General features: G+C 36.0%; 3 protein-coding genes across 5 annotated transcripts in view; 1 reads left to right on the plus strand and 2 right to left on the minus strand.

Annotated features, from left to right (window-relative positions):
- The window catches only part of ABCC9 (ATP binding cassette subfamily C member 9), a 140,792-nt gene extending 139,549 nt beyond the window's left edge, over positions 1–1,243 (minus strand). For 2 of the 3 annotated variants that reach the window (XM_050747611.1, XM_050747610.1), the window contains exon 1: positions 318–1,243. The gene's annotated coding sequence lies outside the window, so the exon portion shown is untranslated. The remainder of the gene's footprint in view (positions 1–317) is intronic. The other variant, XM_050747609.1, reaches the window with a different exon arrangement.
- The window catches only part of LDHB (lactate dehydrogenase B), a 478,946-nt gene that overhangs the window by 312,562 nt on the left and 141,047 nt on the right, over positions 1–25,337 (minus strand). The window lies entirely within an intron of this gene.
- The window catches only part of CMAS (cytidine monophosphate N-acetylneuraminic acid synthetase), a 412,527-nt gene that overhangs the window by 298,398 nt on the left and 88,792 nt on the right, over positions 1–25,337 (plus strand). The window lies entirely within an intron of this gene.

Genomic DNA, 25,337 nt, shown 5'->3' on the forward strand with positions numbered 1-25,337 from the left:
ACAAGACAAGAATTGTATACAAGAAAGGCGGCAATAATAACTCCTAATAATAACTCCTTTCACTGTTTCCAGTTGATTTGAGTAGGAGCCCGCAGTTTTGAAGTAAAACTGGAAACCTGATCCCCACTCCTGCACTTCTCCAGCCGGGCCTCTTCCCTTAATTCTAGAAATAGCGATCGCGAAAGCTAAGTGCCGAGAGAGTGCGAGAGTGCGAGGGCGTTTTTGGGTAGCAGAAATGTTAGCTCAAAATCGACAGCTTACAGTTATTCCTAAAAATGTTTAAATGGCATTCATGTAAAAGACACGGATTCACTTACTCCGATGACAGTTTTCCTCCCCTAGGCGAAGCACGCAGTGCGCCGGAGCGGATTATTTTTAGGGTGGTGGGAGACCAGCTGCTGCCTCCTATCGAGTTTCCAAATTGCACAAACTGCTCTGGGCCGGGGCGGACACCGAGACTGTGAGGCAGGAAACTGGGCAGAAGCCCCGCGCGCAGCGCCTGGGGCCGGAGACCCTCCCCATCCCTGCTCTGCTCAGCTTTGACTTGGGGCGCGCGCTACGCCGCGATTTTACAAACCCAAGTAATAGGCGTCCCCTAAACTTCATTAGACACTGAAAGTTGGAATATGATTCCATGATTCTCCGGAGTCGGGCTTTCAAACGTCATAACGCTCAAGGTATTCTTGTTTCTTTGTTTCGTTTTTTTTTTTTTTTTTTTTTTTTTTTTTGGTTTTGTTTTGTTTTGTTTTTCCATGCTGTGTAAGCACACTTTTATTAGCCACGTAAGGAAGCGGATTTGGGGGTTTCGCTGCTTCCCCCTGAACGGTTCCGGGAAATGAAGGGCTCATTCTAGATAGTGGCACCCACTGCTGGGCTATGAATACACGAATGTCTCACAGGAGCAAGGCTGGTTCAAGTCTAATTTTCCACTTTTCCCCGGCGACGTAGAAAACTTGGTTTCTCCGGTGGACCAGCCGCCGCGCTATCGAATGGCGACCCTTGCCCACGGTCCCCGAAAGTGAGACGCTGGTTCCCATGAACTGCACAAACAGTCACCCTCTTCTCCTGTTTCCAACCAGAGACGTAATTAACTCTCGAGATAACGTGTTTATATTACGATCACCCCACAACCACTCCCCCGCAAAACACAAGCCGTGAATTTTGTCCCCGACAACTCTCTTTAATTAACACTGCATTTTCTCAAGAGCCAGTTTTGAGTCAGCTTGAGATAAGCGTTGTTTTCAGGAACTGTCCTATTCTAATAACGGATAGTCAGCCGGGCGGACTGCTGCCCCCGAGGCTCCGGGTGCCGTCCTCAAGGGGCGCCGCTGCAGGACTGCGGGCTGCTGGCGCTGGTTCCCAGATCTGAACTCTAAACACCGGTGGCCTCCTGGCCTCTGCGACGTAGTGGGCGCAGGCCGACTCCAGCCCTGCCAATCTCAGGGGATTTCTCCGCGGGCGCCCCACTCTTGGGAAGTCGCTGCGTTTCCGGGTGAGTGCCTGGCCTGAGCCAGCGGCTGGGACTTGAACCCTCGGCCGCTAGGAATCTGGGAGGCCACATGGGGCCGAAACCTGGGAGGGTCCGAAGACTCCGTTCCTGTGGCCTTTGAACGCTTGACAACTGTACCCGGGAGCTGTCTGCAGCGGCGCAGGGAAATTAGAGCGCGCACTTCAACAGTGAGGATCCTGGTACTATGGACGGAGCCCAGGGAGACCGGGTGAGCAAGCTGGACGCGGAGCCACAGGCTCCCCAGGGCGTCCGCGGAGAGACAACTGGAAATAGGGGGTGCCGATAATCCCAAGATGAAAACTCTGAGTGTGACTACACAAAATGAAGTTTACCTGGGGATTTAAAAAGACTATTACAATTCATTAAGGTCATTTACAATGATGTTTAAAAATCACGCTTATTGTAGAAACTTTGGAAGATGTGAAAGTGTACAGAAGAAATCAAGGAGCCCCCCACAGATACACCTGTGCACATACACCCATAAAACTACTGAAAACATTTTTGTAATGTTTTAACAAACACAGGCGGTATGGTGCATTGATTAAGAGTGTGGACTAGGAAGGCAGCCTGCTTGATATCACATCCTGCTAGTTAGTTCAGTGACTGAATAAATCGCATAAATCCCTTGTGTATCAGCTTCCTCTTCTGTTTAATGGGACAATAAAGGTAAATAATTTAAATAAATATAGAATAATTTTTAAAATAATTTAAATGGCTATATAATATTCCATTGAAAGGCTATACCGTAAATTCATTTTCCCATTGTTTGACATGTATTTGCCCAATTTTACTAATATCTGTGATCATATGATGACCTTTTTTCACAAACTCTTTTTCTTTCTAACAAGTAATTTTTTAAGATAAATTATCTGAAAAATAATTACAGGACCAAAAGTGGTAGATATTTTTAAGGCTGTCAATACAGAATGCAAAATCACCGGTGTATAAAGTTCGTATTAAGTTCCACAAATTGTATGAGATGATCAATTACACTTACACTCAAACCAGTGTTGAATATTGCTATTTTTTATTTAAAAAAAAATATTTTGGCCGGACGCAGTGGCTCACGCCTGTAATCCCAGCACTTTGGGAGGCCGAGGCAGGCGGATCACGAGGTCAGGAGATCGAGACCATCCTGGCTAACACGGTGAAACTAAAAATACAAAAAATTAGCCAGGTGTGGTGGTGGGTGCCTGTCGCTCCAGCTACTCGGGAGGCTGAGGCAGGAGAATGGCGTGAACCCGGGAGGCGGAGCTTGCAGTGAGCTGAGATCGCGCCACTGCACTCCTGGGAGACAGCGAGACTCCGTTTCAAAAAAAAAAAAATTTAACTTGACAGGTAATATTCAATTCTGTTATTCACGTTCAACGTTTCCCCAGTGTTGATAAATCTTTGTATCCTCTCTTTTGGGGCAGTTTGTTCACATATTTGTGTATCTCATGGGTCTTAATGAAGTTTATCATTTGTGTAAATGTTTAGTAATAGGATACTAATCAAATGTTTAATAAGAGGGTACTAGTCCTGCTTCATATATGACACATTTCTCCCAATTTGTCATATTTTTTAAAAATGATAGTGCTGCTGCATTTCAAAAAAGTAAGAAAAAAGTTTTCATGTGTTCTTCAAAGATTTATTAGAGCACGTACTATGTGCTAGACATAGAAGCTAGTGATGAGTCAGATCTGTAGGGTTTATTGCACTTCATTGAACTTTCTTCTAAGGGAAATTTTATGTAGCAAATTTGCTGCTTGTTGCCATTGCAATGTATTACAATGCTTTAGTTAATAAATATTTCCCTTCATTTATGTTTGTTTAAAGGCTTTAGTAAAAATTTGATTTTGGAATTTATTTTCACATACACCAGGTGATGAAAATCTGCATTAATACTTTATTTGTTACAACAGCACCATTTACTGAATAATCTTTGTCTTCTGCATTTTGGTGTAATACCACCTTTGTCATATACACATAATTAGTTCATAATAAGATCTGTTTCTGGGCTACCTGTTCTGTTCAATTGATCTGTGTTTCAATTTTTTATTATATTACTATGATTAGACCAATTTGATTATTAGAGATTAAATTATATTTTAACCCTGATAGTGCCAGTCCCCTTTTCACTGTTTTCTAAATTTTCAAAACTCCTCTCTTTTGGGGATTTTATTGGAATTTCATTAAATCTGGAAGTAATTTATAAAGAACATATTTTTAGTGCTTTGTCTATTCACCCAGAAATGTAGTTTCCCATTTATTTGTCTTCCTTTTATCTCAATATTAAATTTATACAGGTCTGTGCATATTTTATAAAGATTGATCATACAAATTTCATATTTTGTTTTAATATTTTGTACTGCTATTAAGGATGTACTATTTATTTTGTCCAAAAAAATGTATATTTATCTTATATCCAGACACTTTATTAAGCCTTCTCAGTAATCCTAGAGCTATTTCACCCTGCTACCTTGACTTTCCAGAAATATGATTTCATCTGCAAATAGTGGTACTTTTCCTTCCCTTTTTCAAATACTTACAGCTTAGATTTTATCTCTACTTTTGGATTTTATCTCTACTGTTTGGATTTTATCTCTACTTTTCATAAACTAAATTCCAGAAGTGTTAAATAATACAAGAAGATAAATCATTGTTTCTTTCAGAAATATATACAATATATTTTCAAATCAACATTGTAAGTATAATTTTCATAAAATAAACAGTATCCATGATACATATAAAATCCAAAGTCTTTTGAAATAACCATGATCCCAAAAAGATATAAGTATTTCTGTCTCCTGAGGGAGTTCTCTTGTGCCTTTAACTAGTCAGTCTATCTATCTCTCACTTAGGGTAACAAGTGATCTGAAGTCTATCACTAGAGATTAGTCCACAAACGTCATATAAAAGGAGTCATACAGTACATACTCCCTTGTGTCTGGCTTCTTTAGGTAAGCATAATATTTTTGACATTCATCCACGTTGTTGTATATATCAATAGTTTATTCCTTTTATTGCTGAGAAGAATTTCACTGTATGAATATGCAGTTTGTTTATTCATTAACCTATATGTATACGTTTGGGTTATTTCCAGTTTTTGGCAGTGATGAATGAAGTTTCGGTGAACAGTTTTGTAAACATAAGTTTTTTCCCCCCCTTGGGTAAATATTAAGCAGTGGATTTGCTGAGTCATATGGTAATTACACATTTAACTTTACAGAAATTACCAAAATGTTCTTCAAAGTGATTGAAATATTTTACATTCCCTCCAGAAAAGTATGGCAGTTCCAGTTGCTTCAAAATCCTGCCAATATTTAGTATTATCTTGTTTTTCTAAATTTTAGCCCTTATATTGCATGTGGACTGGTTCTTGATTGTGGTTTTAATTTGCATCTACCTTATAATGAATGACTTTGAACACATATTTTCATGGTGTTCTTGGTCATTTACATATTTTTCATGGTAGGTGTAACTGTAAGGTGGCTCCCACAACATTTGATCCTGGTGTTACTCCCATCATTACATTAACCACAAAAGGGATTTTGCAGAAGTAATTAGGGTTAGTAACTGGTTGACTTTAAAATAGGCATATTAGGGGTGACATCAGCAAGACAACAAAGTAGGAGATGCCAGCCTTTATGTTTCCACAAAACACAACAAGTAGACAGCTATCCACAAACAAAAATAGACCTAGGAGGGCTCAAAAATCCAGTAAGGAAAAACACAGTGGATCAAAAAAAAAAAAAAATCACTTGGGAGATTGGCTTAGCAATGTCTACAGATGGCTATAAACAAAGATTAAACAAACAGGGATGAGGTATCTGTATCAGTCATATATTGGGTCCCATCATGATCCACAGTGGCCTACCCTCTAAAGGACCTTGGTAGTCTTAGTCACCGAGGACCTCAACAACTCCCACAGCAGAAAACCCTGTAGTGTCTGTTGGCACTGACCCCATTGGCCTACTCTACAGAGGACATCAGCAGCTTTTGCCACTGAGTTAACCAATAGCCATCCCACCATAGATCTCCAGGAGAGGGAAACGTTGCTGCACACTGTCTAAAAGGATGTGCTTTTGTGTTGACCAGAGACCATGGCTGCCATCCCTACGCCCAACCCCATTCCTGCTCTGGAACCCAGAGCCACAATTTCTGTGCATACACATGCACCTCGGACCCCAATTCTGTGAACACTCTGCACATGCCCACACTCCATACCTAGCTCTATGGCTGTTGCATACATACTTGTCTCTCAGGCAGTAGAGTCACTGCTGTTGAAGTATAGCCAGTGCCCTGGACACAGAGCCACTGTCCATCTGCATGTGTTCACACTCTAGACCCTGGCTATATGGTCACTTGGCAGGCTCCTGCATCTCAAACACTGGAACTCCTGTCAATATGGGCTAGCCAGAGCCCTGGACCCTGGAGCTGCTGTCTGTCCACAGTGCCTGCTCTCCAGACCCTATCTCTGTGACTACTCCACAGATGCCCACTTGTGCATCAGGCACCATTGTCACTGCCACTGTGAGGGTGACCATGTGCTGGGCTTGGCTCAAAAAGGGATTCCCTCAACCATGACATCCCGTGTGGGAGAAAAAGAGATCAAGAGGTTCCTAGCAGCCACCAAAGATCCCAACTGCTTTCATCACCACTGCAGACATGCATTGCCTTGGCCATTAAAGAATCCTGCAGTCTTTGCCAATGTTAACCTTAGCTGATGAAGCCATGTGGAGATTATAATACTGGGCCTTCACCAAAGCTGTAATTTCCACACTCCATCCAGTCAGTGCCCTCACACCAACCTGCAGGTGAACGTCTTTTCCCAGTGAAGCTAGTCTATAAAATCTAGAAGGAATAACTACTCCATCAATTGCTCAGATATTAATGCAAAACTGTAAGATACATGCAAAGTCAAGGAAACATACCATCAGAGGAACACAATTTTCCAGGAACTGACCTAAAAGAAATAGAGATCTATAAATTGCTGGGCAAAGAATTTAAAATAAATGTCTTAAGGAAGCTCAGTGAGTTCAAAGAGAACATAGATAACTCTGAAATAGGGAAAACATACAAGCCAGCAGCTCAACAGAGAGAAATCATAAAAAAGAACTTCTGGAGCTAAAGAATGCAATGAATAAAATGAAAAATGCAATAGAGAGCATCAACAGCAGGCTTAACCATGTAGACCAAAAATCTGTGAACTGTAAGACAAATAATTTGAAATTATCTAGTCATTCTAAGTGATGTAGCTCAGGAATGAAAAACCACACATCATATGTTCTCACTCATAAGTGGGAACTAAGTCATGAGGATCTAAAGGCATAAGAATGACATAGTGGACTTTGAGAACTCAGGGGGAAAGAGTGGGAAGGGTGTGAAGGATAAAAGATTACAAACTGGTTGCAGTGTATCATGCTCCAGTGATGGGTATGCCAAAATCTCACAAATCACCACTAAAGAGCTTACTATTGTAACCAAGCACCACCTGTTCCCTAATAATCTATGGAAATAATAATAAAAAAAGAATAAACATTGCAGAATCTCAATCCTTGAACAAAAGCTCTTTGGCATGTCCTTACACTTTCTTTTCTTTATTAACCTCAACTTTATTCACATTGGAAATCATTGTATGTTATCTACTGGACCTATTTTTAATAGTCTTTCTTATTATATGAGCAATTTATGAATACATTCTCCTTTTAAAAGATTACATTAGTTTTACATAATTGAAAAAATATGAAATTATCCAGTCAGAGAAAGAAATAGAAAAAAATGAAAAGTGAAGAAAGTCTATGTGAATGATTGGACACCATCAAGCAAAATAATATTTGCATTAAACAATATTTGCATTATACAATTTGAAGGAGAAAAGAGAAAAATGGACCAGAAGCTTATTTAACGATATAATGGCTGAAAACTTCCAAAATCTGGAAGGAGGCATGAACATCCTGAAATAAACCTGAAACTCCCCACACAGATTAAAGCTAAAGAGAACTTCACCAAGACATGTTATAGTAATACTGCAAAAAAATCAAATAGTAAGAATTTTGAAAACTCCAAGAGAAAAAAAGAAAGCTTATCTCACACAAGGAAACTTCCATAATGCTATCAACAGATTTCTCACTGGAAACCTCGCAGGCCAGGAGAGAGCAGAATAATATATTCAAAGTGCTGAAATTTACAAAACTGGCAACCAAAAATACTTTACCTAGAAAAGTTGATCTTCAAAATGAAGGAGAGAGAAAGACTTTCCAGACAAAGTAAAGCTAAGGGAGTTCATCATCACCAGACATGCTTTAAAATAAATGCTAAAGGAAATTCTTCAAGCTGAAATGAAGAGAGACTAATTAGTAACATGAAAATATATGAATATATAAAACTCACTAGTAAAGGAAAGCATATAATGGAATTTAGAATACTCTAATACTCTAATGGTGGTGTGTAAATCACTTAACTCTAGTATAAAGGTTAAAAGACAAAAACATTTAAAAATAATTAAATGTTAAAAATTTACTGAGTATACAATATAAAATATATTATGATATCAAAACACAAATTGTTGTGAGAGTAAAAAGGTAGAGGTTTTTCTAAGCAATTGCACTTAGGCTGTTGTCAGCTTAAAATAGACTGTTATAACTACAAGATGTTTTATGTAAGCCTCATGGTAACTACCAAGCAAAAACCTATAGTAGACTCACAAAAGATAAAGAGGAAAAAAAAGAGCATACCACTACAGAAAACTATCAAATCTCAAAGAACGACATCAAGAAAAATAAAAAAAAAAAAAACTATAAAACAGAAAGCAATGAGTTGACAATAGTAAGTTTTCATATAGCAATAATTAGTTTACATGTAAATTGATTAAATTCTTTGATACACACTTCAATCAATGGCTAAACAGATGTTTTAAAGGGCCCAACTATTTGCTGCCTGTGAAATACTTCAGTTTTCAGGACACATACAGGCTGAAAACGAAGGGATAAAAAATATATTGCACGTAAATGAAAACTAAAATAGGGCAGGGATGGGTAGTTATACTTTAATCGCACAAAATAGACTTTACCTCAAAAATGAAACAAGAGAAAAAATACAATTATGTTACAATAAGGGGGTCATATAACAACTGTAAATACATAGGTTTCCAATATTAGAGTATGTAAGTATATTAAGCACATATTAACCCAACTAAAAGAAGAAATAAACAGCAATGTAACAACCATAAGGAATTTTAACACCCCACTTTCAGCAATAGATAGATAATTCAGACAGAAAATCAATAAACACTGGAATTGACATATTAGTCCAAACGGATCTAACACGCATGTACAGAACACTCCATCCAACAATAATAGAATACAAATTCTTCTCAAGTGCACACAGAATATTCCCTAGGATGGATTATATGTTAGGTCACAAAACATGCTTTATACGTTTAAGAAGATTGAAATGATACCAACTATCTTTTCCAACCACCATGGTATAAAATTAGAAATGAATAACAGGAGGAATCTTGAAAAAGTCACAAATATGTGGAAACTAAAGAACATACTCCTGAACAATTGATGTATGAAAGAAGAAATCCAAAGAGAAATACTTTTAAATCTTGAGACCTGTGGAAATGAAAACACAGCCTCCCAAAACTTATGGGATGCAGCAAAACCAGTACAGGGGGAATTTGATAACAATAAATACCTACATTAAGAAAAATGAAAGATCTCAAATAAAAAAGCCCTAATGTTACACCTCAATGAACTAGAAAAAGAAAAAACTAAGCCCACAATTAGCAGAAGGGAGAAAATAACAATGCTCAGAGTTGAAATACATAAAATAGAGACAAGAAAAACAAAAGACCAATAAAATGAAGAGCTGATTTTTTGAAAAGATAAACAAAATGTAAAATCCTTAGCTATACTAAGAAAAAAGAGAGAAGACTCAAAAATGAAAAAGACATTATAACTGATGTGAAAGAAATACAAAGGATCATAACAGATTACTATGAAAAATTACATGTCAATAAATTAGATAACCCCCAAAAGAAGGATAAATTCCTAGAAACACAAAACCTACCAAAATTGAATCATGAAGAAATAGAAAATCTGAGGAGGCCTAAAATTAGTCAGGAGATTGAATCAGTAATCAAAAATCTCCCAACAACGGAAAGTCAGTACCAGATGGCTTCACAAAGGAATTCTGCCAAACATTTAAAGAAAAATTAATACTAATTATTCTCAAATGCTTCCAAAAAATTGAAGAGAATGGAACACTTCCAAACTTATTTTATGAGGCTAGAATTTCCGTGATACTAAAGCCAGACAAGACAACTACAAGTAAAAAATACCAGCCAATATTCCTGCTGAACATAGATGTAAAATTCTCAACAAAATAGTAGCAAACCAAATCCAACAGCACATTAAAAGGATCATACACCATGATCAAGTGTGATTTATCCCAGGGATGATTCAACATATGCAAATCAATAAATGTGATAAACCATATTAACAGAATGAAGGGCGAAAATCATATGATCATTTCAATAGATACAAAATGTTTTCAAAATATTCAACATATTTTGTAATAAAAATTCTCAATAAATTTGATATTTAAAAGGAATATCCCTCAACATAATAAATGTCATATGTGGCCAGTCCATGGCTAACATCGTATTCATCATGAAAAGCTGGAAAGCACTTCCTTTAAAGTCAGGAAGAAGACAAGGGTGACCACTCTCATCACTCTATTCAGCATACTACTAAAAGTCTTAGCCAGAATAATTAGGCAAGAAAAAGAAAATTTAAAAACATTCAAATTGGAAATGAAGCAGTATAATTTACAGATGACATGAACTTTTATGTGGAAAACTCTAAAAGTTGCACCAAAAAAACTGTTAAAACAAATAAACAAGTTCATAAAGTTGCAGGATATAAAATCAACATACAAAAATCAGTCGTGGCCAATGCCCTAACAACAACCTAAAAGAGGAATGATGAAAGCAACCCAATTTCGGTAACATAAAAAAACAATAAAATACTCAGGAATAAATTTAACTAAGAACCAAAAGATTTGAAATGAAAACTGTAAGACATTGATGAAAGAAACTGAAAACATACATTTGCAGCAACATAGATGGAAATGGAGATTAATATGTTAGCTACAATAAGCCAGGCACAGAAAGAGAAATATAGTATGTTCTCATTCATATATGGAAACTAAAAAAGTTGATCTCATGTAGACAGAAAATAAAATAATGGTAGCCAGAGGCTGGGAAGCAGGTGGGAGTTGCCAGGGGAGAATTAAGAGAGGTTGGTTAATGACCACAAAAATACAGTTAGATAGAATGAGTTCTAGTGTTCAATAGCACAGTAGAGTGACTATAATTAACTATAATTTATTGTGTATTTCAAAATAATTAAAAGATAAGATTTTAAATATTCCCAACACAGAGAAATGGCAAATATTTTAGGTGATAGATTATCCTAATTACATTTGAATACTACATATTGTGTGCATGTATCAAAATGTCACATGTACCCCCAAAATATGACAATTATTATATATCAATTTTTAAAAGCAAGAAGAATTGAAGATACATATAAACAAAAAGTCATCCTGTGTTCATGGATTGGAGGAATAAATACTGTTAAAATGTACATACTACCCAAAGCAAACTACAGATTCAATGTAATCCTGATTAAAATTCCAATGGCATTTTTTCACAGAAATGGAAAAAAATCCTAAAATTCATGGGGAATCACAATAAGACCCTAAATAGCCAATGCAATATTGAGAAACAAGAACAAAGCTGGAGACATCACAAGTCTTGATTTCAAAATATATTGCAAAGCTACAGTAATCAAAACAGTAAGGCACTGGCATAAAGACAGACACAAAGACCAGTGAAACAAAAGAGAGAACCCAGAAACAAACCCACACATATATAGTCAACTGATCTTCAACAAAGGTGTCAGTATCACATAATGAGGAAAGAATAGTCATTTCAACAAATGGTATTGAGAAACTGGATATTCACAAACAAAAAGAATGACATTGGACTCCTATCATACATCATACATAAAAATAAACACAAATTTATAAAAAACTAAATGTCATATCTGAACCTACAAAAATCTTCAAAGAAACTTTAAGGGAAAATCTTCTTGACATTGATCTCGGCGATGGTTCCTTAGATTTAGCATCAAAAGCACAGGCAACTAAACCAAAAATAAACAAATGGGACCACATGAAACTAAAAAGATTCTGCACAGAAAAAAGGAAACAACAAAATGAAAAGGCAAACTACAGAATAGGAGAAAATATTTGCAAACCATATATATGATAAGGGGTTAATATCTAAAGTATATAAGGAACTCATACAGCTCAATATCATTAAAAAAAAACACACAATCCAAGGACTAGAATAGACATTTTGCCAAAGAAGGCATACACATGGCCAATAGGTACATGAAAATGTGGTGAACATTACTAATCATCAGAAAATGCAAATGAAAACCTCCATGAAATATCACCTCACATCCGTTAGGGTGGCTATTATCAAAATGATAAGATCAGTATTGATAAGGATGTAGGGAAAAGGGAACACTCAAGGAGAACATATCTGTACTCCCGTGTTCTTTATGATATTATTCACAGTGATCAAGCTATGGAAACAATCTGTCTATTGATAAATAAATGGATAAATAAAACATAAACATACATTATATACATTATATATGTATGTACATACATTTCATATACATATAGAATGAAATATTATTCAGACATAAAAAAGAAGAAAATGTTGCCATTCATGACAACAACATGGTGGATCTGGATGGCATGATGCTAAGTAAAATAATCCAGTCAGAGAAAGAAACTTTTGTGTGGAATCTAAAAAGAACAAGAAAAGTTCAAACTCATAGAAAGTGGAAGTAGAATGGTGGTTGCCAAGGGCTAGGGAGTAGGGGAGGTGGGGAGAAGTTGGCCAGATGGTACAAACGTGCAGTTATAAGATGAGTATGTTCTGAGTATCTAATATTCTGAGTATCTAATGTACAATATAACTAGAGCTAATAATACTGCACTGTATACTTGAAATTTGCTGAAAGTATAGACTTTAAGTGTTCTCACATTTTAAAAAAGCAATTATGTGAAGTGATCCATGCATTAATTGTGATAATCATTTTGCAATGTATATTGAATCACCATGTTGTACAGTTTAAATATATAAAATTTTATTTGTCAGTTATACTTTGATAAAGCTGAAAAAAGAAAAAAGTAGGCAGATTATCCAGGCCTAATTTAATCATATAAACCCTTTTAAAATCAGAGTTTTCTCAGGCTGGTGGTAGAAGAGAAATTCAGACAGAGCTGAAGAATTAGAAGTATTTGATGTGAGGGAGGTTCTCTGTTCCTTAGATGAAGAGGGCCATGGGTCAAGGATCTAAGGGTGGCCTCAAGACCTGCACATAGTCCCCAGTCAACAAGTAGCAACGAAATGAGGACTTCATTCCTTATAGCCATGATAAGTGAAATTCTTCCAACAACCTGAATGAACCTAAAAGTGAATTCTCCAAATAAAAATTGGACCCTCCTAATAAGATCCCAGCCTGGTCAACACCTTGATTTTTGCTGGAGAGACTCTAAGCAAAACACGCCATCAAGCCCACCTGGACCAAGAGGACTATGAGACAATAAACGGGCATTGTTGAAGTCACTTAAGTTTGTGGCAGTATGTTACATAGCAATAGAAAACTAATGTACTTCTTTTGTAAAGCATCTGTTCACACTTTTGCTCATCTTGTTTAAACTGGGTTATCGTTTTATTATTGAATTGTAACTTTTAAAATATATCTATATATTTAATTTTAATTTTTAGTATTTGTGAGTACATAGTAGGTTTATATCTTTATGGGGTACATGAGATGTTTTTATATGAGCATACAATGCATAATAATCACATCATGGAAAATCCATCCCCTTAAGCATTGATCCTTTGTGTTACAAACAAAACAACTATACTCTTAGTCATTTGTAAATATACAATTAAACTATTACTGACCAAAGTCATCCCATTGTGCTATCAAATACTAGGTCTTATTCATTCTTTCTATTGCTTTTTAAAAAATGTATTATGCATATGTTATTTGTCAGCTATATGTATTGAGAACACTTGTTGCCCATTGGTGGCTTGCTCTTTCATTTCCTTAATGGTGTTTTTAAGGAATATTTTAATTTTGATCAATTCAAATTAGCAATGTTTATTTGTTTATTTAATAGCTTAACGCATTGACTTTCCTGCCTAAGAAATTTTTGTCTAGCCTAAAATCATAAATATATTCTCCTAAATTTGTTTTTAGGAACTATATGGTCACAGCTTTTGTGTTGGTTCTGTGTTCTAGTTTTGGTTTACTTCTGTGTAAGGTACAAGGTAGGCATTGAGGCTCATTTTCTCATTTTTTTATGTGTGGACAAAATTCATTTTTAAAAAAGCAATCTGTTCCCTCACTGAATTACCTTGGCATCTTTGTTGAAAATAACTTGACCATACATGTAAATCTCCTCTTGAACTTTCTGTTCTATACCATTTATCCATGGCTATTCTTTTGCCTATACCATTCTGCTTTATACTGTAGATTTTTGGTAAATTTTGAAATAATGTAGAATAAGTTCTCCAAATTTATTCTTCATTTTCAAGATTACTTGAGTTATTCAATGTACCTTTCATTTCCATATAAATTTTGAAATTAATTGGCTTGTCAGTTTCTACAAAATTCCACTAATATTTTGATTATGATTGTGTTAAATCTGTAGATCAATTTAGGGAGATTTACATCTTAACAAACATGAGTCTTCCAATCCATGAATACAACATGTCACTCTATATAGCTAGGTCTTCCTTTATCTCTCAGCTATGTTTTGAACTGTGTTCAGTGTATATATCCCATATATACCATAGTCACTAAATCTATCTCAAAATATTTTGTGATTTTGATGGTACTGTAATTGGTATTTTTAAATATAATTTTCTAATTGTTCATTATTAGTAAGGAAATGTCTTTGTATACTGCCACATTGCTAACTTAACTTATAAATTCTAGTACTGTTGTAGATTCCTTAAGATTTTCTGTGTTCAGGATGGTATCATCTACAAATAAAGACAGCTTTACTTCTTTTCCATTAGTATTTGTTTCTTGTCTTATTACACTAGGTATCACCTCCAGTATGATGTTGAATACGAATAATGAGAGTGGACATCATTGACTTGCTCTCAGTATGAGAGGTAAAAGGATTCAGTCTTTCACTATTAAATATGATATTATGGTTAGGATTTTTATAGATTACTTTTGTCATATCAGGGACATTTCCTGTTATTCATAGTTTGCTGAGCTTATTATGAATTGTTGTTGAATTTTATCAAAATTTTATCAAAAAATTTTCTGCATATATTGTGATGATCATAAGCTCTTTCTCCTTTATTCTAATAGGCCAAAATGAATTGTTTGATTGTTGAGTATTAAACCAACCTTGAATTCCAGGGATGTTTTCCCTGGTCATGATACCATCTATATATTCCTGAATTCAATTTACTTATATCTTATTTATAATTTCTTCATCTATCTTCATGAAGATCATTTTTCCATTCCTTTCCTTTCCTTTTCTTTTCTTTCTTTTTTGTGGTTTAGGGGTTGTTTTTTGTTTGTTTTATCAGCAATGCCTTCATTCAATTTTGATATTAGGATTCTGCTAGCCTCATAAAATAAATCTGGAGGTATTCCCTCCTCATCTGTTTTCTGAAATAATTTTGTTTAATTATTATTTCTTCCTTAAATTTTTGGTAGAATTAAAAGTTGAGATCATGTGAACCTGAAATTTTCCTTGTAAAATGGCTATTAACTTCTTTACTAGACATGACGGTAGTCAGATTTTCTATTTCTTCTTCTGTCAGTTTAGATAACCTGTGACTTTTAAGGAATTTGTACATTTATTCTAATTTATTGAATGCCATGGCATAAAGTTATTCATACTATTTCTTTAGTATCCTTTTGATGTATACAGAATTTTTATTGATATCCCTTCTTTCATTCCTAATATTGCTAAGTTATAGTTTCAATGTTTTTTATTGATCAGTTTAGCTAAAGATTTAACCATTTTATTTAGCTTTAAAAATACTTTTTGTTTCATTGACTTTATATTTACCACTTTTATTTGAAATTTTTTCTTTGGCTCATTGGTTATTTAGAAATGTTTGTTTTAATTGCTATGTATTTGGAGATTATCCATATATCATTTTAAAACATTTATTTAGCTAAGGTTTATTTAGGTAAAATTTGTATGCAATAAAATATAATATTTTTAGGGTAGCAGTTTTTTAAGTTTTGGCAAATGTATACTGTCATGTAACTACCACCATAATCAAGATATAGAATCTTTTCATCACCAGCCAGTGTTGGGGAAGGAGGCTCAACAAGTCTCTCTAGCAGGAAGAAGAGCATGTGCCAAAGCACAGAAGCTGAAAGAATCTTGCGTGCTTAGAGAACTTTGAGTAGTTTAATGTGGCATACACAAAGATAGAGTGAGCTATTAATAGAAAGATTGTTAGAGTGAGCTATTAATAGAAAGATTGCTAGAAGATTGTGATGGGCATATATTTCAAGCTAAACAATGTGGAATTTCTTCTCAGGTTTTCTAAGCAAGTGTGAGCTGCTATGATCAGTTCCCTGCTTTTAAAAGATAACTTTTCATTCAATGTGGAAGATGAATTGGTGGAGATAAGAATTGAGACAAGGATACAAAACAGAAAGCATGTACAGTAGTCCAGGTGAGAGATGGTGAGTGCCTAAATTGTCACAGTCACAGCAGGACAGGGAACTAGATTATTATGGAAGCATAACTGTACTAAATAGTTCCTTAATTGCCAAATGCTGCAGTCTCTTTTGGCCTGATTTCTCTCTATCACTTTGATACTCTTGGTTAACTCTTCCTTTTTAAAAGCTTTGCTTCCTTTAGTTTGAACACATCAATTTTTCTTCTCTTGTCATAGTTTGCCTCTTTTCAATTTCTTTCAATAACTCATCTTTCAGTACTTATTCCTAAATGTTGGTTCCATTCTACACTCTTTTTTTCTTTTTTTTGAGACAGGGTCTCACTCTGTCACTCAGACTGGAGTGCAGAGGCATGATCTCAGCTCACTGCAATCTCTGCCTCCCAGGCTCAAGCAATTCTCCTGCCTCAACCTCCCAAATAGCTGCGATTACAGGTGCATGCCACGACACCTAGCTAACTTTTGTATTTTTAGTAGAGACGCAGCTTCACCATGTTGGCCAGGCTGATCTCGAACTCCTGACCTCAAATGATCCACCCGCCTCGGTCCCCCAAAGTTTTGGGATTACAGGTGTGAGCCACTGTGCCTCTCTTTTAAAAGAAAACCACCTTATATACTTGCTAGAAGAGAACTTATTCACCCTCATGGCTTTAGCTAATATATATGGTAAAAAATATAGACTTTCCTGAAAATTTTGTCACTCCCTGCTCTCAAAGACTCAATTTCTCCAGCTGAAAATGGGTATGATAATGTTGTTTCGCCTAAGAGGATTGTTGAGATGACTTAATGAACTCTGTACCACATAAAATGTTTGCCATACAAAAGATATTCAACAAATAATATTTCCCTTAGTTTTTCTTCTCTCAAGGTTGACTTCTCTAAATGGATGTCCTACAGGCATTTTGGTAAATACTATCTGCCCAGCATCTTTGTCCTAGTGTTTTTTCCCTCTCTCGATCTATTAGGTTGGTACAAAAGTAATTGCAGTTTTTGCATTGTTGGAATTTGCCATCTGATATTGGAATACATTCATAAATAAATGTGGTTATGTTATACATCTTTTTTCTCATGATTTATTACTTACTGTTTATTTTATGTTTAGACTATGGATGTGATGTTTGGCAAAAAGCAAATTTGAGCAATTTTCTTATTCGAGTTCAAAATGGGCTGTAAAGCAGCAGAGACAACTCACAACATTAACAACGCATTTGGTGCAAGAACTTCTAATGAACGTACAGTACAGTAGTGGTTCAAGAAGTTTTGTAAAGGAGACAAAAGCCAATATCATACTGAATGGTCAAAAACTGGAAGCATTCCCTTTGAAAACCAGCACAAGACAAGGATGCCCTCTTTCACCACTCCTATTCAACATAGTGTTGGAAGTTCTGGCCAGGGCAATCAGGCAGGACAAAGAAATAAGGGGTATTCAATTAGGAAAAGAGGAAGTCAAAACTGTCCCTTTTTGCAGGTGACATGATTGTATAGAAAACCCCATCATCTCAGCCCAAAATCTCCTTAAGCTGATAAGCAACTTCAGCAAAGTCTCAGGATACAAAATCAATGTGCAAAAATCACAAGGATTCCTATACACCAAGATCAGACAGACAGCCAAATCATGGGTAAACTCTCATTCACAATTACTACAAAGAGAATAAAATGCCTAGGAATCCAACTTACAAGGGATGTGAAGGACCCCTTCGAGGAGAACTACGAACCAATGCTCAACGAAATAAAAGGACACAAACAAATGGATGAACATTCCATGCTCATGGATATGAGGTCATGATAGAATGTATCTCCAAATAATAAAAGCTATTTATGACAAACCCACAGCCAATATCATACTGAATGGGCAAAAACTAGAAGTATTCCCTTTGAAAACCGGCACAAGACAAGGATGCTCTCTTTCACCAAGAATCAATATCGAGGAAATGGCCATACTGCCTAAAGTAATTTATAGAATCAATGCTGTCCCCTTCAAGCTACCACTGACTTTCTTCACATAATTGGAAAAAACTACTTTAAATTTCATGTGGAATGAAAAAAGAGCCTGCATTGCCAAGACAACCCCAAGCAAAAGAACAAAGCTGTAGTTATCAGACTACCTGACTTCAGACTATACTACAAGGCTACAGTAATGAAAACAGCGTGGCACTGGTACCAAAACAGATATGTAGACCAATGAAACAGAACAGAGGCCTCAGAAATAACACCACACATCTACAACCATCTGATCTTTGACAAACCTGACAAAAACAAGCAATGCAGAAAGGATTCCCTATTTAATAAATGGTGCTGCTGGGAAAATGGGCTAGCCATTTGTAGAAAGCTGAAACTGGATCCCTTCCTTACACCTTACACAAAAATTAACTCAAGATTGATGAAAGACTTAAATGCAAGACCTAAAACCTTAAAAACCATAGAAGAAAACCTAGGCAATGCCATTTAGGACACAGGCGTAAGCAAAGACTTCATGACTAAAACACCAAAAGCAATGGTGACAAAAGCCAAAATCGACAAATGGTACCTAATTAAACTAAAGAGCTTCTGCACAGCAAAAGAAACTATCATCAGAGTGAGCAGGCAACCTATAGAATGGGAGAAAAATTTTGCAATCTATCCAACTGACAAAGGACTAATATCCAGAATCTATAAAGAACTTAAACAAATTTATGAGAAAAAAACAAACAACTATGATATGAACAGATACTTCTCAAAATAAGACATTTATGTGGCCAATAGACATATGAAAAAATGCTCATCATCACTGATCATCAGAGAAATGCAAATCAAAACCACAATGAGATACCATCTCACACCAGTTAGAATGATGATCATTAAAAAGTCAGGAAACAACAGATGCTGGAGAGGATGTGCAGAAATAGGAACACTTTTACACTGTTGGTGGGAGTGTAAATTAGTTCAACCATTGTGGAAGACAGTGTGGTGATTCCTCAAGGATGTATAACTAGAAATACCATTTGACCCAACAATCCCATTACTGGGTATATACCCAAAGGATTATAAATCACGCTGCTATAAAGACACATGCACACATATGTTTGTTGTACCACTATTCACAATAGCAAAGATTTGGATCCAACCCAAATGTCCATCAATAATAGACTGGTTAAAGAAAATGTGGCACATATACACCATGGAATACTATGCAGCCATAAAAAAGGATGAGTTCATGTCCTTTGCAGGGACATGGTTGAAGCTGGAAACCATCATTCTTACCAAACTATCACAAGGACAGAAAATTAAACATTGCATGTTCTCACTCACAAGTGGGAGTTGAACAATGAGAACACATGGACACAGGGAGGAGAATATCATACACTGGCACCTGTTAGGGGGTGGGGGTCTCAGGGAGGGATAGCGTTGGGAGAAATACTTAATGTAAATGACGTGTTGATGGGTGCAGCAAACAAACATGGTACATGTATACCTATGTAAGAAACCTGCACATTGTGCACATGTACCCTAGAACTTAAAGTATAATAATAAAAAAATTATGGAAGTTTTGCAAAAAAACTAAAACTAGCACTAGTTTAGTTATGGCTTAGCAATCCCACTACTGGGTATTTAAGCAAAAGAAAGAAAATTAGTATATTGAAGAGATATCTGCACTCCCATGTTTATTGTTATAATACTATTCACAATAGCCATGATATGGAAGCAACCTGAATGCCCATCAACAGATGAATAAATAAAGAACATTTGGTTCATGAAGAAAATGGAATACTATTCGGCCATAAAAAGAATGAATCTGTTCATTTGCAGCAACATGGTTGGACCTGGAGGACCTTACGTGAAATGAAACAAGTCAGGCATAGAAAGATAAATACTGTTCTCACTCATATGTAAGAGCTAAAAACAAGTTACAATTATAGAAATGGAGGAAGAATTATGGTTACCAGAGGTTGGGAAGGGTAGTTTGGGGGAGAAATAAGGAAAGATTGGTTAGAAGATACAAAGTTACAGCTATAAAGGAGGAATAAGTTCTAGTGTTTGATAGCACTGTAGAATGAACGTCGTTTGACATAGTTAATTTTCTTTTATATTTTCAATAAGATAGATTTTGAAAGTTCCCTATACCAAGAAATGATAAACATTTGAGGTGATAGATATGCTAATTACCCCCAATTTGATCATTATACCTTATATACATGTATCAAAGTATCATTCAGTATCCCAGAAATACCTATAATCATTACATGTCAAGTAAAAAGGAAAAAAAAAAAGAGAGATTACCAGATGTGAAGAAAAAAAGAGGGAGAAAGTTATTCATGCTCTGCCAGTGTTCAAAGGTCACAGGCAAAGAGTATTCTTTGGGCCAGGAGCTAATCACTAGTTTCAGTGAAGACACTACCTATTTGTTAAAGACAGCCAACCTCTAACAGCCAGGGCAGCTCACAGGCAGAGTAGGAACCTCAAAAACGCTATATCTGCTCAACAAAACTTCAAAGCATATTTCTCTCATGCTTCTCCAGCTTTACATATGTTTCTCCAAAGCTGCTCCACAGAGCTACCCTCAATATTTGAGAACAAATGTATATCTTCATGAACCTGATGGTTTAATCCAAAGAAACCCATCTCAAGATCAATGTTTCTTATCATCCTGTGTTTCAACTTAAAAGTAGATACAAATTTTGCCCTTTATCCTATAACCCCACCACTACCACCAATAAAGAGCCATGTTCATTTTCTAAACCAGAATTTTGTAACATCTGACATTCTGCCTGAATGCAATAAATATTTATTTAATTACTAAATTATACATCCAAGTTGACTTTAATGGAAAGAGGTATATCTTCTTATATTTTCAAGTAAAATCAGTGCACCAGGAGTATACTTCATGATTACTCTGTTGCATCAAATATCAAAGGCACATATCACAGTTTAGAAACATGGTGGTATAATGGTCTCGTAACTGATTCTTTACCACAATAACTCCCAGAAATACTTTTAAATACAGGCAATAGTGGAGAATCATTATGCCAAACACAGTTCTTGGACCAAGGAAAATATAATTTACACTTGATCTTTGTTTCCTTACTGAGTGAGCTGTGCACTGGTGACATCGCCATTTAAACAGTCAAAATCCACAAGTAGTCAGTGCCTCTCCTCCTTCAGCAGATTGTTTCAGCTCTTTCTTTGTCCAGACTCTGTGAAGAAGAAAGCGGAAGCAATCATCCTCATCGCTTAGGGAAAAATTGACAGAGCTGGGAAATGACACAATTATATGGATAACGTGGCTGGAGAAGGAGCCAGAAAAGAAGAGTAAAAAACCATCCTATCTTTATGATTTTACTTGGAAGTCACAAGGAGTTACTACTTTATTCATGAAAAGTAACAATAATGACAGGTAATTTGAGCAATTACCATGGGCCTAGCACTAGGTAGGCAAACCATCTTATCCAACCTCACTTCTACTCTATAAGCTAAGTTTTTAAATAATCCTTGTGACAGTGGTGAAGAAACTAATGAGAAGATAAATAATTACATTCCTCTTGGCACTGGAGATATGGTCAGAATTTTTCCTGCTGCCTTCCAGGAGCAAGGAGCATAGAGAACATTATGGAGTGAAGATAAATAGACAGATAATTAGAATATGTCTGCTTCACAAATACAGTGAGGGTTAGACATTATTTTGAAGGGCAGTAGGAAAAACCTAGAATATTGATATTGGTCAAGAAAAATTTCTACATATCATTAGGACTTCAGTAAAATCTAAACTTTTTTCTTAAATAAAATTCATAATATTAGAGCGCCTTGGACGCATAATAGAAATTTAAACTACTCATAGTGCATTTCTTCTCTTTCTCTGCTCCTAAACTAACTCCACCTCCAACTTTCCTATGTATTGCACTGGTACCTCCGACTTAAAGCCTTGCTTGGAGTTAGTCTTGAATTCATCACTCACTGTCTCTTCCTCTGTCCCCTTCCCTTCTTATACAAATATTCAATCGTTTATGATACACTCAGCAATGACTGGCTCCATGTCTTCTTTTCCTTTCTGTCTCTTTTCTCCTTTAGATTAGTTACTGTATTAGTAATGTTATTGTACCATTAGTTAGTGTATCATTAGTTATTAGTTATTATATCAATCATTAATTATTGCATCAATCTAATTGACCTCTCCCACCCGAAGCATTTTACACATACATATCATGTTAATCTTCCCAGAATACATCTCCAATGACAGCTTTACCACACGCAGAAACCTCCCATGACTCACTGATGTTGTCACTCTGTCATTAGTCTTCACAAAGCTTGCCCATCTTCACTGATTCCTTATATTCTAACCAAACTCTACCACTTACAGCCCCGGCACAGCCCCGCTCTAACCACTTCAATGTCCTTACTTTGTCTCATCCAACTGCCTAAGTAATCCTTTTCTACTTTTCCTTTCTGAAGAATTCCGTCCTGTTTCAACACTCTTCCTAGATATCTCATTGTCTGTGTCACCTAACTCTGGATCTAGCAGTGTCTGCCACACATACTAGGTATTAAACTAGTGCTAAAACCCTTTCTTCCTGTAACTGCAGTAGTAGCACCACATTTGATATGGCTTTTGCAGTGTTTCCCCCACTTAGCATAGGCTCCAGTTACAGCAGCAGAATCCTCACCAAATAAAGACAGCCTAGAGGCAGCAGTCTTAGTGGCTGCTACTCCTTCCTTCTCTTCTCCCAAGTGCAAAGCATAGATTACCCAGAGGACAAAGGAGAAAAAGCCAGCAGGCTCAAATCAAGCAAGCCTACACCTCAGCTCCCACTGCCCCATAGCAACTTTCATGGAAAACTTGGTAGTGTTCCTTCCATAACTCTTTAGAAAGAGAGCAGAGATTCAAGTGAAGAGAACTATCCAGGTTAAGAGTAATGAGCTGTGTTTCTGGAGAGATATCAGTGAGGACACTTGCAGATGTGAGCCCAACAGGATTCTGAGACAGACAAATTGTTTTTGAAGCAACGAACTTTGTTCTAAATCATGCTGTAATTAACATGAGTCAGGCAATAGAAACTAGAGAGCAGTTTACCCCAAAGATGACAGTTTGTGGGAATCAAAGATACTCACTTGTACAAAACCAAAAGCATAATTAAGATGTATATCTCTATTATTATGTATGTTATAATTTTGGAAGTACCAACTCATATACATGCCTTTAATACTTAATATTCAAAATTTCTATTGAGGATGTGAATACAGATGAACTTCCTTAGGAAATGCTATAAAAGGACATAAGGTTAAAGTCAGAAAAACAAAAGAAAAACATGATGTTGTTCCTGGAATAGCAGATCACAGAGACCAATCTGGGAACCAGATCCTGAGGGCATTTAATACGCTTAGATAAGCACTAGAGATTACAGTAGTTTGGTCACGTAATAACAATTTTTTATTCTATTGCAAACGTAAACCATTTAAACAGTGCATTTCCTTCTGTAATGATTCATTTGGGGAAACAGACATCGGTCTTAAGCCACAGAAAGTATAGTTCATTCGATCTTGATGAAAATAAAGTAGTGAAAATCAACAGGTTTATATTCTTGGTTCTATCAGCCACAAACCTCAGAAATCATTTGTTTCTTGAAACAAAGAGTCTGAAGACTTGGGTTAATGTATTCTTTTCACAAATATTTACTGAGTGCCCACCATGTGACTCATATGTGGTAGAAGAAAATAGCATGAAGCAACTTAGACATACCTCTTTTCTTTCTAGAGCCTTAAGTCTAACAAGGGAGAAAACTATTAAATAAATAATACCAAAGACTTTTAAAATTAAAATCATGGTAAGTACTAAAAAAGGAAAGTACAGAATGGGATGAGATTGTATTATTGCAAGACTAGGTCTAGTCAGTGAAGTTTCCCTCTAGAAATGACATTGAAGCTGCAACTTGGAAGATGAGAAGGAGTAAGCCAGGTGAAGGCTAAGAAGGTTTTGGGAAGATACTCATGTTCTAAACCAAAAGAACATATGCAAAGACCCCGCAGAGGAAGGAGGTACCTTTGAGGCACCAATAGAAGGCCTGTAGTTGAAATATAGTTAGTGCAAGGAAAAGTGAGGTGATATGAGACAGAACAGTGAGGGCCTTAATAAAGATCTTGGATTTTATTCTAAGATCAATAGGAAGACAGCCAACAGGTGACCATTTAAATTGTTTAGTTTTCCCCCCTATTTTGCATAAGATTATATAGAGATATCTTATATTCATCTACTTCTTTGTGTTGAATTATTTGTTGACACATTACTGCGAATAGACTTACTAATTAAATGGTAGAAATGTCTTTATTTCTCATATTATATGTTAATATAAAGGTTTTCAGAAGCAAAAGCAATACAAGCAACTGCATATCATTTACCTACCTGTAATCTTTAGCATTATGATTTTCCTCTTGAGCCTTTGCTGATTTATTAAGTATATTAATCAGTACAATACTCTCTCAGAGACCTCAAAAGTCTTCTTTATATTGTAGACCAAGGTTTATGTTCCTGATGAACAGCTGGGTTTCCTCCATGTTACTTGATGTGGCTTTCCTCCATGTGACTCCCCCAGCTGGTGGCTCTGGTATCCCCTAAGACAGTCATTCGCAAGCTTTGCAATTACAATTACTTGAGAGGTTTTAAGTTTTTTCATATCAAGATTACACCCATATGAATTAAATCAGAATGTCTGGGGCATGGTAGTAAGGCATTCAGAGAATAATTGGGAAAAGAGAGTGTGAAAAAGGCACAGTCTCCCTAAATACCTTGTCTCAGAAGGGACACGTATTCTGTTGGTTAGAACTAGGTACACAGTCATACATATCTGCAAATGGGGCTGGAAAAATAAAATCTAGCTGTATGCCCAAAAGACAAAGGAACAGCTAAAGGCCTTTGTCTTTAAAAAAGTATTAAAAGACCTCACGTGTTGCTATAAATTTTATCCCATTTTTAAATGACTGTTACATGTGACTTTTCAATTTTTTTCAAACATTTGAAATTATTTTAAATATTTTTGTTTTGTCTGGGTTTAG

This window comes from Macaca thibetana, chromosome 11 (genome assembly GCF_024542745.1).
Source record: "Macaca thibetana thibetana isolate TM-01 chromosome 11, ASM2454274v1, whole genome shotgun sequence".
In the NCBI taxonomy this organism is placed as follows: domain Eukaryota; kingdom Metazoa; phylum Chordata; class Mammalia; order Primates; family Cercopithecidae; genus Macaca; species Macaca thibetana.